Below are 17,049 nucleotides of genomic sequence, written 5' to 3'. Positions count from 1 at the left end.
GGTAATTGGCTATGACCCACTAAAGCTATGTATAAGGTAGCTGTTAGTGTGATCTAGGCTAACTGATGTGTTACACTGTTAGTTGACACAATTAAATAGTTAGTCTAGCTTCTATCACGCAAGGATTAGTTATTAAGGATTAATATTTTAATTATAAATTTAATGCCTATCCAATTCGATAAGGACCATAATGTGGGATATTTGGGCTTGATTCTGATTAATTAATAATTAATGTAGTAAATTAAATTACGAAGGACCACCCGCTTTTAAAGTAAAGAGGGAAACTGAGAATTTCTGATCATTAGATAATTCCTAGATGAAACCAGTAACTATGGATATAACTAGAAAGCATGATCATAAGATTAATTAATGGGCTGTATTATTAAAAGAAACAAAACCTCAAACACCTACATTGGGGGGGTTATTACTGGAGGTAAGTACGTCCAGGAATCAGTGTGGTTCGTTCACTAATTCAATTAATAATAATCTAATCCTATAAAGTAATGTTGAATATAATATCATTCACATAAAGAAGAATATGAATATGAGCATAATAATGAGTTACAGTAAATCACACATTAATATCAAAACATTCTGAATAAATCAAATTGCAAAGGAATGGATAAAAAGGAAATAAATCTTAGCTTGAAGAAGATTCCTTTAGATAACCATTGAAGTCCTCTTATTCTCCAGACTCGGTACACTGACGAGTGGTACGGGTTAACATGGAGGAGGTAGCATGAGGAATTCTTCTCTCGGGCTGCAAGATAAATAATTACCAGTAGCAATTGATTTAACTACTCAATTTATATTCAAAAATATTAAGATTTACAGATGAAATTCTAATCACCTGTTATTAGGTGTTATCGCGCTTTGTAATGAACAATCACCCTGCTATTATCAGACCTGTAAATGATGCATCAAATAAAGGAGTACTTAGCTGTGGGCACTGTATAAGTATTAAGATTGCCGTATTTTCGCATCCCAGGCTCCGGTGAACCTATCCTGGATAGTGATGCGCTTCAAGTTGGCTGATCACGTGTCGTCAGGAACCAAGTCAAGGGGTCCCTTATTTAACACCAGCACTAGTTGAAGATATTATCTGCAAGGTCATTCACGCCTCACAGTGGCGGCTTTCATCTGAGGATGGATAACACCTGCCCTATTTGCTGGGCAATGGCGTCTTTTATGAGTACGGTAAGCGCAGGTTTGCTTCCTTTCGGCTCTGCACGTGTCCGTGTACTGAGGAGGATGGCGTCCCTCCAACCCACGTCGAGTCGACGTTCATAAAACAAATTATTGTCTCGAACATTAATATTTCTCGCATTTGCGCTTGAAACGTTAAAGACTGGACGGGTTTATTATTTAGAGGAAGAAATTATTATTATTTACCAATTTAAGAATAGTAAATATATAAGGGAGAGGAATTAATGTCTCCCCATGGCATTCATTGATGACGTTAACTCTATCGCGAGGTAGACGCTATGATTCTAACGCTCTATTCGGCTTTTAGTTAGAGGACAGTTCGTCTGCAATCAGTTATCATACAGAATGCTTTAATTATGGAGAATCGTATTTAATTCTCACACAAATTGGATATAATGTGTTTACTGTAAGGAAATCTGGCGCAATACTGGCGTCAGGTGACGTGAGAATTCTAGCCTAATGCACAGATGAATTATTAGTACATGAGAATTCTACGAGTTGTTAATTTTACTTACTACAATATTTAGTATGGTTAGTAATAAGTAATGAGAATACAGTAATGTTGTATTCGGTGTTGGAAATATCCAACAGTGTAACAGGTTACACTGGTGTAACAGGTTACAGTGGTGTAACAGGTTACAGTGGTGTAACAGGTCACAGTCGTGTAACAGGACACAGTGGTGTAACAGGTTACAGTGGTGTAACAGGTTACAGTGGTGTAACAGGTTACAGTGGTGTAACAGGTTACAGTGGTGTTACAGGTTACAGTGGCGTAACAGGTCACAGTCGTGTAACAGGATACAGTGGTGTAACAGGTCACAGTCGTGTAACAGGTTACAGTGGTGTAACAGGTCACAGTGGTGTAACAGGTTACAGTGGTGTGACAGGTTACAGTGGTGTAACAGGTTACAGTGGTGTAAGTTTACAGTGGTGTAACAGGACACAGTGGTGTAACAGGTTACAGTGGTGTAAGTTTACAGTGGTGTAACAGGACACAGTGGTGTAACAGGTTACAGTGGTGTAACAGGTTACAGTGGTGTAACAGGACACAGTGGTGTAACAGGTTACAGTGGTGTAACAGGTTACAGTGGTGTAACAGGTCACAGTGGTGTAACAGGTTACAGTGGTGTAACAGGTTACAGTGGTGTAACAGGACACAGTGGTGTAACAGGTTACAGTGGTGTAACAGGTTACAGTGGTGTAACAGGTCACAGTGGTGTAACAGGTTACGGTGCTGTAACAGGTCACAGTGGTGTAACAGGTTACAGTGGTGTTACAGGTTACAGTGGTGTAACAGGACACAGTGGTGTAACAGGTCACAGTGGTGTAACAGGTCACAGTGGTGTAACAGGTTACAGTGGTGTAACAGGTTACAGTGGTGTAACAGGACACAGTGGTGTAACAGGTCACAGTGGTGTAACAGGTTACGGTGGTGTAACAGGTCACAGTGGTGTAACAGGACACAGTGGTGTAACAGGTTACAGTGGTGTAACAGGTCACAGTGGTGTAACAGGTCACAGTGGTGTAACAGGTTACGGTGGTGTAACAGGTCACAGTGGTGTAACAGGACACAGTGGAGTAACAGGTTACAGTGGTGTAACAGGTTACAGTGGTGTAACAGGACACAGTGGTGTAACAGGACACAGTGGTGTAACAGGACACAGTGGTGTAACAGGACACAGTGGTGTAACAGGTTACAGTGGTGTAACAGGTTACAGTGGTGTAACAGGACACAGTGGTGTAACAGGTCACAGTGGTGTAACAGGTCACAGTGGTGTAACAGGTCACAGTGGTGTAACAGGTTACAGTGGTGTAACAGGACACAGTAGTGTAACAGGTCACAGTGGTGAAACAGGTTACGGTGGTGTAACAGGTTACAGCGGTGTAACAGGACACATTGGTGTAACAGGTCACAGTGGTGAAACAGGTTACGGTGGTGTAACAGGTTACAGCGGTGTAACAGGACACATTGGTGTAACAGGACACAGTGGTGTAACAGGACACAGTGGTGTAACAGCACACAGTGGTGTAACAGGTCACAGTGGTGTAACAGGTCACAGTGGTGTAACAGGTCACAGTGGTGTAACAGGACACAGTGAGTAGTAGGGTGTAAGTGCCACAGACGAATTTTTGTTATTCTGGAAATTCGTGTGTAGCGCTTCGGGGGTTTCAGGTGAATTTGGAAATTCGTGTGTAGCGCTTTTGGGTTTTCAGGTGAATTTGAGGAGTCACAGATTTTGGATTAAGGATTTCTTATGAGCAAGTAATTTCTGAGATCTTAGAAGTTTGTTAAAGTCTTATCATGAAATAATGTCATACGACTTTGTTAAAAGTTCTTATTTGTTTCTTACTTAGAAACTTGTATATTGCTATATATATCTAATTCATTTCTCTGCCATCCCCCCTCCCTCACCTTTCCCTCCCCCTGCATCTCCCACTCATATACCTCACACCCCCCTCCCTCCCCCCCCCTACCTCGCAATCTGTCGCCTCACCTGTGTTTACTTTAGACGTCAGCCAGACACGGCCTTCAGGTCACCTCGGTAATCGTATCTTATCTTCTCCATAATAATATCTGGACCGTCCCTCTCTCTCTCTCGTTTCATTCAGTTCAACTATTTTCCAACATCGTATGTTTGCTCCTTTTCATTAAGCAAGTCATTTTTACACAAATAAATCATGTTAGTAAGCATGTTCTAGCTCACGTTCCCCCACCTTAGTCCCCTGTCGTATAATGAATACTATCATTCCAATCCCTCTAAAATTTAAAAATAATCATATTTCAAATGTAGTTCAATACAGTAATTTAGTTACCAAGCTCCAGCGCTTGTCCTCCGCCTTAGCTCTCTCTCGTATCTTCGTTAGTATCAGTCCAATTTCCCTGAAATTTCTACCCTCTGTATTTCAGGCACCGTAAATAAGATCAAAACAGTTACCAAGCTCCAGCGCTTGTCCTCCGCCTTAGTTCTCGTTCGTATCTTCGTTAGTATCAGTCCAATTTCCCTGAAATTTCTACCCTCTGTATTTCGGGCACCGTAAATAAGATCAAAACAGTTACCAAGCTCCATCTCTTGTCCTCCGCCTTAGCTCTCTCTCGTATCTTCGTTAGTATCAGTCCAATTTCCCTGAAATTTCTACCCTCTGTATTTCAGGCACCGTAAATAAGATCAAAACAGTTACCAAGCTCCAGCGCTTGTCCTCCGCCTTAGTTCTCTTTCGTATCTTTGTAAATAAACCATCAATTTCCCCGAAATTTTTACCCTCTGTATTTCAGACATAGTAAATATGATGAAAACAATTATAAAACTCTAGCTCTTGTCCTCTGTCCAAGTTCACTCCTGTAAATTCATTACTATCAATCCAAATCCCCCTGAGATTTAAACACCCAACTACATTTTCAGACATAGTAAATAAAAACCAGTTCTGTTATCAAGTTTCAACTCTTGTGCCCCAGCTTAGTTCATTTGTGCAAGTTCTTTATTTCCAACTATATCACATGAGATTTAAGATCACCTTATTTTCTAACGTAGTAAAATTAATCAGGGCATTAACCAAACTCCATTCCCTCAGTCTTAGATCATCAGACATAAATATTTTCGATCAAGTCCGTCTCCAGCTTAACTCTTACCCTTTCCCTCCCTTACCTTCTCTTCCCCAACTTATCCAAACCTTCAATAATCGTACTGTATTTGCATATTTTCTCTATATTCACTGTGTTCTTCGTATTCTCATCCGTGTTCACTCCATGTTCTTCAAATGTTCACAGTCCCATTCAGTTCATATTTTCACAAGTATCTCCATTTTTTATGTAATCTTTCTCTTAGTCTCATTATGTTCTCTACAAATTCTAGTCATATTTTCTATGTTTTCATATTCATCACATGTTCTCTTTACAACTTTTATACTCAATATTCATGCTAACTTCCATATTTTGTGTTCTTTGTCAATATTCATGTTCCTCTACAAGTTCATGTTCCTCACAAGATCACTTCGTTTTTTCACCTTCACTTACATGTTTTCTACATTCTTTGTCATATTCTCCATGTTCTTCACAAGTCCATTGTTCATTCTTTGTAATCCCTATTCTCCTTATCATGTTTTCATGTTCTCTGTAAGTTCATATTCCCAGCATGTTCACTGTATTCATCAACTTTTCTTACATGTTATTTAACGTTCCTTAACTAAAAAAATCTTTCGCCAATCAACTAAAACATAGTCACTTTCGTCATTTCTCAACTAAACCTATTATCCAGTCAACTAAAAATAGTCAGAAATAGCCTCGTTCAACACTGTTCTTAACTAAAACAACCTTTCTCTTAGCTAAAAATTGTCAAAGGAAACTTTTTCAGCACTTTCTTAACAGGCGCTATGTTTCATCAAGAAAAATTGTCAAAGGAAACTTTCCAAAACTGTTCATAACTAGCTTTTATCCATCGTCAATCAACTAAAAATAATAACTTTCATCATTTCTTAACTAAACATATTCCCCATTCATCAGAAAATAACCGTGTTCATCATGTTTCATTGTCATTTCTTAACTAAAATTATCTGCCAATCATCAGAAAAAGTCATGTTCATCATGTTTTGGCTTTTGCTCAACTAAAAGTATTCATCGGTCAACTAAAAATAGTTACTTCATCATGTTTCCTTGTCATTTCTTAACTGAAATATCACTTCTCTCATCTGAAAATAGTCAGGATTAACCTCATTCAACACCGTTCTTAACTAAAACAGCCTTTCGCTTAGCTAAAAATTGTCAAAGGAATCTTTTCAGCACTGTTCATAACTAACTTTATCCATCGTCAAGTAAGAAAATATAGTCAAAGATATCTATCATCGTCGTTCTTAACTGACATTTATACTTTGTGGAGCACTAAAATAGTCAAATGTAACTTTTTCAACACTTTCGTAACTAAAATTATATGTCGCTAAGTAAGAAAAATAGTCAAAGGTGCTCTCCGTTACACCAAAGTTACTCTTCGAGAAATCAAAGACACTCTTCAATACATCAAGGACTTACTCAAAGACACCAAAGTTACACTCTAAGACATCCTTCGAGACATCAAAGACTTCCTTAAGACTTCAATGGGACTCTTCCATTCATCAAAGACATTCTCTAAGCCCTCAAAGTTATTCTCAGCACAATCAAAAGTTATTCCAAGACAACAAAAGTCATTCTCAGAGCTATCAAAATTATTCTCGGAGTCATCAAAAGGTATTCTCTAACTCACTTTGGTCATTAAAGTTAATTTCTATGTTATAAAAGTTTGTCTCAGAGACATCTAAAGTTAATCTTAGAGTTATCAAATGTAATCTCTAACTCTCTTTTGTTCATCAAAGTTGATCTCAGAGTTAACAAAGGTAATCTCTAACTCACTCTCGTTCATCAAAGTTATTCAAAGAGCTAACAAAAGTTATTCTCAGAGTCACCTTCGTTCTTCAGAGAAACTTTCCAAAACATCTTTATTCATCAAAGTTATTCTCAGAGGCATAAAAGTCATTCTCAGAGCTATCAAACTTGTTCTCAAAGTCATCAAACTTATTCACAGAGTCATCAAAGTTAATCTAAGACATCATTTTTCATCAAAGATATTCTCTCTAAACCATCAATGTTCTTCTCTAAGACATAAAAGTTATTCTCAGAGTCACCTTCGTTCGTCAGAGAAACTTTCAAAACATCTTTGTTCATCAAACTTGTTTTCAAAGTCATCAAAAGTTAATCTAAGACATCTTCTTTCATCAAAGTTATTTTCAGAGACATCTAAAGTTATTCTCAGAGCTATCAAACTTGTTCTCAGAGTCATCAAATGTTATTCTCGAAGTCATCAAAGTTATTTTCAGAGACATCTAAAGTTAATTTCTATGTTATAAAGTTATTCTCAGAGACATCTAAAGTTAATCTTGGTCATCAAAGTTGTTCTCTAAACATCAATGTTGTTCTCCAAGACATCAAAGATGTTCTCAAAATCATAAAAGTTATTCCCAGAGCTATCAAAGTTAATCTCAGAGTTATCCAAAGATATTCTCATGTCCACAAAAAGTTATTCCAAGAGACGTCAAAGTTGTTTCAAAGACATCAAAGTTAATTTCTATGTTATAAAGTTATTCTCAGAGACATCTAAAGTTATTCTCTAAGACATCAAAGTTGTTCTAAGAGTTATCAAAGTTATTCTCAGTCATGATATGTTATTCTCTAACTCACTTCCATTCATCAAAGACATTCTCTAAGTCCTAAAAGTTATTCTCTAAGACAACAAAGTCTTTCTCAGAGCTACCAAAGATGTTCTCTAAATCATAAAAGTTAATCTTAACTCACCTTCGTTCATTAGAGAAACTTTCCAATCCATATTCGTTGACCAGAGTTATTCTCAGAGTCATCAAAGCGATCTCTAATTCATCTTCGTTCTCCAAAGTTGTTCTCAAAGACACCTTCATTCATCAAAGAAACTCTCCTTCTTCCATCATGTTATTCTTTAAGACACCTTCATTCATCAAAGAAACTCTCCTTCTTCCATCATGTTATTCTTTAAGACATCTTCAGTCATAAAATTTTCTCTCCAAAATGTAACTAGTTCAGCTTTTCATACCAAACCTGCATTTCTGTTAAAACATATTTTCTTAGTTGCTTTACCCTAAAACTGTTCTCTGAACTACACTGTTCAAACCTACGTAACCTATCCTCTCCACCCAATGTTACTTAGTTAACGTAACGTTCCTAAACCTAGCTTTACCTATCCTAACATACCTTACCTTACCTTCCCTATCTTACCTAACTTTACCTATCCTAACATAACTTACCTTACCTTCCCTAACTTAACCTAACTTTACCTATCCTAACTTAACTTGCCTTTCATAACCTAACTTTACCTATCCTAACATAACTTACCTTACCTTCCCTATCTTACCTAACTTTACCTATCCTAACATAACTTACCTTACCTTCCCTAACTTAACCTAACTTTACCTATCCTAACTTAACTTGCCTTTCATAACCTAACTTTACCTATCCTAACATAACTTACCTTACCTTCCCTATCTTACCTAACTTTACCTATCCTAACATAACTTACCTTACCTTCCCTAACTTAACCTAACTTTACCTATCCTAACTTAACTTACCTAACTTATTCTGCTTAACATAACTTACCTTACCTTCCCTATCTTACCTAACTTCACCTATCCTAACTTAACTTACCTAACTTATTCTGCTTAACATAACTTACCTTACCTTCCCTATCTTACCTAACTTTACCTATCCTATCCTAACCTAACTTGTCTTACCTAACTTAATCTTACTTTCCCAAACTGATGTATCCTAACTTATCTAGTCCAACCAGACATGATCTAACTTAAGTATTCCTTCTTGTCTTTGTGTTTCGTCAATCATTGTCTCATATTCATTTACTCATTTCATTAGTTAATTTCTCAAATGGTCACTTATGCATTTCAAGTGCTATTTGTTAGAGATTGGATATTTAAGCATTTCAAAGAATTATAATTTCTCAAATGGACGTTTTTGCATTTCAAGTGCTATTTGTTAGAGATTGGATATTTAAGCATTTCAAAGAATTTTTGTTATATATGGGCATTTACTCATTTCAAGGGATAATTTCTCAAATGGACGTTTTTGCATTTCAAGTGTTATTTGTTTAAGATTGGGTATTTAACCATTTCAAAGGATTTTTGTTATATATGGGAACTTACTCGTTTCAAGGGCTAATTTCTCAAATGGTCATTTTTGCTGATCAAGGGTTATTTGTTAAAGTTCATCAAGTTGCCCATAAGTTGTATTAGTAGGTTCTATCTTATGTTCTTATTCCCCAACCCCTTAACCTAACCTCTTGTAATCTTAGTGTATTTAGTAGGTTCTATCTTATGTTCTTATTCCCCAACCCTTTAACCTATCCTTTCAGATGTAGTTTGTTGAATATATTATCCTTTTCCTAACCTTTCAGATGTAGTTTGTTGAATATATTATCCTTTTCCTAACCTTTCAGATGTAGTTTTGTTTCTCCTTTTGTATATTTTTACCCAAACCCACCATCCCACTTAACCTTCTTTCCTTCTTTACTTTGTTTTCACATATAAGTTCATTCTTTATCATAGTAATAATAAAAATTACAATAGAAAAGAATCAGATCTACTAAGACTTGAAATTGAGAAACAAGAGCTTAAGGGAGTGAGAGCATGAAAGAAGAGCAAGGAGTAAGAGAGAGGGGGCGGAAGAAAATGGGACCAAAGAAGAGAGAATGAGAGAGAGTGTGGGCATGGGAGCACTAAGACTTGAATTGAGAAAAAGAAAAAACTAAGTGAATGAGAATGAGGGTGTGAGAATGGGAGCAATAAGACTTGAATTTGAGAAACAAGAGAGCATTTGAGCAAATGAGGGAGAGAGGGGGAGGAAGAGAGAGAATAAGGGAGAGAGATAGAAAAGGAGGGTTAGAAGGAGTGGGAGTAAAACAAAGTAAAAGAAGGAAAGAAGGTTAAGTGGGATGGTGGGTTTGGGTAAAAATATACAAAAGGAGAAACAAAACTACATCTGAAAGGTTAGGAAAAGGATAATATATTCAACAAACTACATCTGAAAGGTTAGGAAAAGGATAATATATTCAACAAACTACATCTGAAAGGATAGGTTAAAGGGTTGGGGAATAAGAACATAAGATAGAACCTACTAAATACACTAAGATTACAAGAGGTTAGGTTAAGGGGTTGGGGAATAAGAACATAAGATAGAACCTACTAATACAACTTATGGGCAACTTGATGAACTTTAACAAATAACCCTTGATCTGCAAAAATGACCATTTGAGAAATTAGCCCTTGAAACGAGTAAGTTCCCATATATAACAAAAATCCTTTGAAATGGTTAAATACCCAATCTTAAACAAATAACACTTGAAATGCAAAAACGTCCATTTGAGAAATTATCCCTTGAAATGAGTAAATGCCCATATATAACAAAAATTCTTTGAAATGCTTAAATATCCAATCTCTAACAAATAGCACTTGAAATGCAAAAACGTCCATTTGAGAAATTATAATTCTTTGAAATGCTTAAATATCCAATCTCTAACAAATAGCACTTGAAATGCATAAGTGACCATTTGAGAAATTAACTAATGAAATGAGTAAATGAATATGAGACAATGATTGACGAAACACAAAGACAAGAAGGAATACTTAAGTTAGATCATGTCTGGTTGGACTAGATAAGTTAGGATACATCAGTTTGGGAAAGTAAGATTAAGTTAGGTAAGACAAGTTAGGTTAGGATAGGATAGGTAAATTTAGGTAAGATAGGGAAGGTAAGGTAAGTTATGTTAAGCAGAATAAGTTAGGTAAGTTAAGTTAGGATAGGTGAAGTTAGGTAAGATAGGGAAGGTAAGGTAAGTTATGTTAAGCAGAATAAGTTAGGTAAGTTAAGTTAGGATAGGTAAAGTTAGGTTAAGTTAGGGAAGGTAAGGTAAGTTATGTTAGGATAGGTAAAGTTAGGTAAGATAGGGAAGGTAAGGTAAGTTATGTTAGGATAGGTAAAGTTAGGTTATGAAAGGCAAGTTAAGTTAGGATAGGTAAAGTTAGGTTAAGTTAGGGAAGGTAAGGTAAGTTATGTTAGGATAGGTAAAGTTAGGTAAGATAGGGAAGGTAAGGTAAGTTATGTTAGGATAGGTAAAGTTAGGTTATGAAAGGCAAGTTAAGTTAGGATAGGTAAAGTTAGGTTAAGTTAGGGAAGGTAAGGTAAGTTATGTTAGGATAGGTAAAGTTAGGTAAGATAGGGAAGGTAAGGTAAGGTATGTTAGGATAGGTAAAGCTAGGTTTAGGAACGTTACGTTAACTAAGTAACATTGGGTGGAGAGGATAGGTTACGTAGGTTTGAACAGTGTAGTTCAGAGAACAGTTTTAGGGTAAAGCAACTAAGAAAATATGTTTTAACAGAAATGCAGGTTTGGTATGAAAAGCTGAACTAGTTACATTTTGGAGAGAAAATTTTATGACTGAAGATGTCTTAAAGAATAACATGATGGAAGAAGGAGAGTTTCTTTGATGAATGAAGGTGTCTTAAAGAATAACATGATGGAAGAAGGAGAGTTTCTTTGATGAATGAAGGTGTCTTTGAGAACAACTTTGGAGAACGAAGATGAATTAGAGATCGCTTTGATGACTCTGAGAATAACTCTGGTCAACGAATATGGATTGGAAAGTTTCTCTAATGAACGAAGGTGAGTTAAGATTAACTTTTATGATTTAGAGAACATCTTTGGTAGCTCTGAGAAAGACTTTGTTGTCTTAGAGAATAACTTTTAGGACTTAGAGAATGTCTTTGATGAATGGAAGTGAGTTAGAGAATAACATATCATGACTGAGAATAACTTTGATAACTCTTAGAACAACTTTGATGTCTTAGAGAATAACTTTAGATGTCTCTGAGAATAACTTTATAACATAGAAATTAACTTTGATGTCTTTGAAACAACTTTGACGTCTCTTGGAATAACTTTTTGTGGACATGAGAATATCTTTGGATAACTCTGAGATTAACTTTGATAGCTCTGGGAATAACTTTTATGATTTTGAGAACATCTTTGATGTCTTGGAGAACAACATTGATGTTTAGAGAACAACTTTGATGACCAAGATTAACTTTAGATGTCTCTGAGAATAACTTTATAACATAGAAATTAACTTTAGATGTCTCTGAAAATAACTTTGATGACTTCGAGAATAACATTTGATGACTCTGAGAACAAGTTTGATAGCTCTGAGAATAACTTTAGATGTCTCTGAAAATAACTTTGATGAAAGAAGATGTCTTAGATTAACTTTTGATGACTTTGAAAACAAGTTTGATGAACAAAGATGTTTTGAAAGTTTCTCTGACGAACGAAGGTGACTCTGAGAATAACTTTTATGTCTTAGAGAAGAACATTGATGGTTTAGAGAGAATATCTTTGATGAAAAATGATGTCTTAGATTAACTTTGATGACTCTGTGAATAAGTTTGATGACTTTGAGAACAAGTTTGATAGCTCTGAGAATGACTTTTATGCCTCTGAGAATAACTTTGATGAATAAAGATGTTTTGGAAAGTTTCTCTGAAGAACGAAGGTGACTCTGAGAATAACTTTTGTTAGCTCTTTGAATAACTTTGATGAACGAGAGTGAGTTAGAGATTACCTTTGTTAACTCTGAGATCAACTTTGATGAACAAAAGAGAGTTAGAGATTACATTTGATAACTCTAAGATTAACTTTAGATGTCTCTGAGACAAACTTTTATAACATAGAAATTAACTTTAATGACCAAAGTGAGTTAGAGAATACCTTTTGATGACTCCGAGAATAATTTTGATAGCTCTGAGAATGACTTTTGTTGTCTTGGAATAACTTTTGATTGTGCTGAGAATAACTTTGAGGGCTTAGAGAATGTCTTTGATGAATGGAAGAGTCCCATTGAAGTCTTAAGGAAGTCTTTGATGTCTCGAAGGATGTCTTAGAGTGTAACTTTGGTGTCTTTGAGTAAGTCCTTGATGTATTGAAGAGTGTCTTTGATTTCTCGAAGAGTAACTTTGGTGTAACGGAGAGCACCTTTGACTATTTTTCTTACTTAGCGACATATAATTTTAGTTACGAAAGTGTTGAAAAAGTTACATTTGACTATTTTAGTGCTCCACAAAGTATAAATGTCAGTTAAGAACGACGATGATAGATATCTTTGACTATATTTTCTTACTTGACGATGGATAAAGTTAGTTATGAACAGTGCTGAAAAGATTCCTTTGACAATTTTTAGCTAAGCGAAAGGCTGTTTTAGTTAAGAACGGTGTTGAATGAGGTTAATCCTGACTATTTTCAGATGAGAGAAGTGATATTTCAGTTAAGAAATGACAAGGAAACATGATGAAGTAACTATTTTTAGTTGACCGATGAATACTTTTAGTTGAGCAAAAGCCAAAACATGATGAACATGACTTTTTCTGATGATTGGCAGATAATTTTAGTTAAGAAATGACAATGAAACATGATGAACACGGTTATTTTCTGATGAATGGGGAATATGTTTAGTTAAGAAATGATGAAAGTTATTATTTTTAGTTGATTGACGATGGATAAAAGCTAGTTATGAACAGTTTTGGAAAGTTTCCTTTGACAATTTTTCTTGATGAAACATAGCGCCTGTTAAGAAAGTGCTGAAAAAGTTTCCTTTGACAATTTTTAGCTAAGAGAAAGGTTGTTTTAGTTAAGAACAGTGTTGAACGAGGCTATTTCTGACTATTTTTAGTTGACTGGATAATAGGTTTAGTTGAGAAATGACGAAAGTGACTATGTTTTAGTTGATTGGCGAAAGATTTTTTTAGTTAAGGAACGTTAAATAACATGTAAGAAAAGTTGATGAATACAGTGAACATGCTGGGAATATGAACTTACAGAGAACATGAAAACATGATAAGGAGAATAGGGATTACAAAGAATGAACAATGGACTTGTGAAGAACATGGAGAATATGACAAAGAATGTAGAAAACATGTAAGTGAAGGTGAAAAAACGAAGTGATCTTGTGAGGAACATGAACTTGTAGAGGAACATGAATATTGACAAAGAACACAAAATATGGAAGTTAGCATGAATATTGAGTATAAAAGTTGTAAAGAGAACATGTGATGAATATGAAAACATAGAAAATATGACTAGAATTTGTAGAGAACATAATGAGACTAAGAGAAAGATTACATAAAAAATGGAGATACTTGTGAAAATATGAACTGAATGGGACTGTGAACATTTGAAGAACATGGAGTGAACACGGATGAGAATACGAAGAACACAGTGAATATAGAGAAAATATGCAAATACAGTACGATTATTGAAGGTTTGGATAAGTTGGGGAAGAGAAGGTAAGGGAGGGAAAGGGTAAGAGTTAAGCTGGAGACGGACTTGATCGAAAATATTTATGTCTGATGATCTAAGACTGAGGGAATGGAGTTTGGTTAATGCCCTGATTAATTTTACTACGTTAGAAAATAAGGTGATCTTAAATCTCATGTGATATAGTTGGAAATAAAGAACTTGCACAAATGAACTAAGCTGGGGCACAAGAGTTGAAACTTGATAACAGAACTGGTTTTTATTTACTATGTCTGAAAATGTAGTTGGGTGTTTAAATCTCAGGGGGATTTGGATTGATAGTAATGAATTTACAGGAGTGAACTTGGACAGAGGACAAGAGCTAGAGTTTTATAATTGTTTTCATCATATTTACTATGTCTGAAATACAGAGGGTAAAAATTTCGGGGAAATTGATGGTTTATTTACAAAGATACGAAAGAGAACTAAGGCGGAGGACAAGCGCTGGAGCTTGGTAACTGTTTTGATCTTATTTACGGTGCCTGAAATACAGAGGGTAGAAATTTCAGGGAAATTGGACTGATACTAACGAAGATACGAGAGAGAGCTAAGGCGGAGGACAAGAGATGGAGCTTGGTAACTGTTTTGATCTTATTTACGGTGCCCGAAATACAGAGGGTAGAAATTTCAGGGAAATTGGACTGATACTAACGAAGATACGAACGAGAACTAAGGCGGAGGACAAGCGCTGGAGCTTGGTAACTGTTTTGATCTTATTTACGGTGCCTGAAATACAGAGGGTAGAAATTTCAGGGAAATTGGACTGATACTAACGAAGATACGAGAGAGAGCTAAGGCGGAGGACAAGCGCTGGAGCTTGGTAACTAAATTACTGTATTGAACTACATTTGAAATATGATTATTTTTAAATTTTAGAGGGATTGGAATGATAGTATTCATTATACGACAGGGGACTAAGGTGGGGGAACGTGAGCTAGAACATGCTTACTAACATGATTTATTTGTGTAAAAATGACTTGCTTAATGAAAAGGAGCAAACATACGATGTTGGAAAATAGTTGAACTGAATGAAACGAGAGAGAGAGAGGGACGGTCCAGATATTATTATGGAGAAGATAAGATACGATTACCGAGGTGACCTGAAGGCCGTGTCTGGCTGACGTCTAAAGTAAACACAGGTGAGGCGACAGATTGCGAGGTAGGGGGGGGAGGGAGGGGGGTGTGAGGTATATGAGTGGGAGATGCAGGGGGAGGGAAAGGTGAGGGAGGGGGGATGGCAGAGAAATGAATTAGATATATATAGCAATATACAAGTTTCTAAGTAAGAAACAAATAAGAACTTTTAACAAAGTCGTATGACATTATTTCATGATAAGACTTTAACAAACTTCTAAGATCTCAGAAATTACTTGCTCATAAGAAATCCTTAATCCAAAATCTGTGACTCCTCAAATTCACCTGAAAACCCAAAAGCGCTACACACGAATTTCCAAATTCACCTGAAACCCCCGAAGCGCTACACACGAATTTCCAGAATAACAAAAATTCGTCTGTGGCACTTACACCCTACTACTACAGTGGTGTAACAGGTTACAGTTGTGTAACAGGACACATTGGTGTAACAGGACACAGTGGTGTAACAGGTCACAGTGGTGTAACAGGTCACTGTTACGGCCCTCTCGGGACGCAACAGGGTTCTTACTCTGATGTCGTTAGAGGAAGATATATATATCCGACCCCAAGCCAGTAGAGGCTTTCAAGGGATGCGATCCGTGACGCAAGTAACTTAAAGGGAGTATGGAAAGAAAGCTACAAACTTAATATAATATAATGTTCACCATCACCTTTTAAATATGTAGAATAAAAGAGTACACAAGGGGGAGGGGTATTAACACTTTACAAGGGGATCGTGCACAATCTAGTCTTCTGCTGAAGACTCTTGATTAAGGAGCTAGGTGCTGAGTCCGCGGTGCTTTCTTCGTGGCCTCAAGACGTGTCCTCTGAGAACGCCGAGCCTACCCTGGCCACAGGTCAGCCACAACACAGGTCCACTGGGGGCACCGTCGTGGAGGCCGTCAACCACACGTCCAGCAGGTCTGCTGGCAGGTACTGAGCCACCAAGGCTGGTACGGCCACTCCACGAACGATAAAAAGGGTACGCCCTAGACAGGAGTCTCGTGTGATATCACCAATCACCCTCCTGTCCTCAATACCCCAGTGGATTCTCGTCTCCAACCGTCGGTCCCGGGTAAATCCTTTCACTGCCACTCCACTGGCAGGCTTAACACACCACAGTGTTCTTCCGGGGGGACGACGTCACAACAGCTGCAGCAAACTTCACAGTATGGAGACTGGCTGCCTCGGGTAGACTGACTCCACCTTCAACACAGTGGTCCCAGGTCGGCTCTGTAAGCAGACACGTCATCAATAACAGGGACACTAAAACACCACACTTACAGCCTCAGACACAAACACCTGACGTATCCAGTCCATAGATGGCGCTGTCGTCGGAGCACCACCTCACCAGAGGTCAGGAGCGGCGGTGTTGAGCGCTGAACCAGACTGGAAACTGGTCCTCGAGGCCAGTACACGCTGTCCTCACTAGGTGTCGTCGTTCGTTTGGCGGGGGTTTCGGGAGCTGACCCACAGATGGCGTGTTTGTCACTGCTCCAGGCTCGGATGCTGGATCCGGGTTCGTAACAGTCACCATGGTGTAACAGGACACAGTGGTGTAACAGGTTACAGTGGTGTAACAGGACACATTGGTGTAACAGGACACAGTGGTGTAACGGGTTACAGTGGTGTAACAGGTTACAGTGGTGTAACAGGACACAGTGGTATAACAGGTCACAGTGGTGTAACAGGTCACAGTGGTGTAACAGGACACAGTGGTGTAACAGGTTACAGTGGTGTAACAGGACACAGTGGTGTAACAGGTTACAGTGGTGTAACAGGTTACAGTGGAGTAACAGGTTACAGT

This window comes from Procambarus clarkii, chromosome 41 (genome assembly GCF_040958095.1).
Source record: "Procambarus clarkii isolate CNS0578487 chromosome 41, FALCON_Pclarkii_2.0, whole genome shotgun sequence".
Taxonomy (NCBI): domain Eukaryota; kingdom Metazoa; phylum Arthropoda; class Malacostraca; order Decapoda; family Cambaridae; genus Procambarus; species Procambarus clarkii.
Note: the sequence above shows the minus strand (reverse complement) of the source record.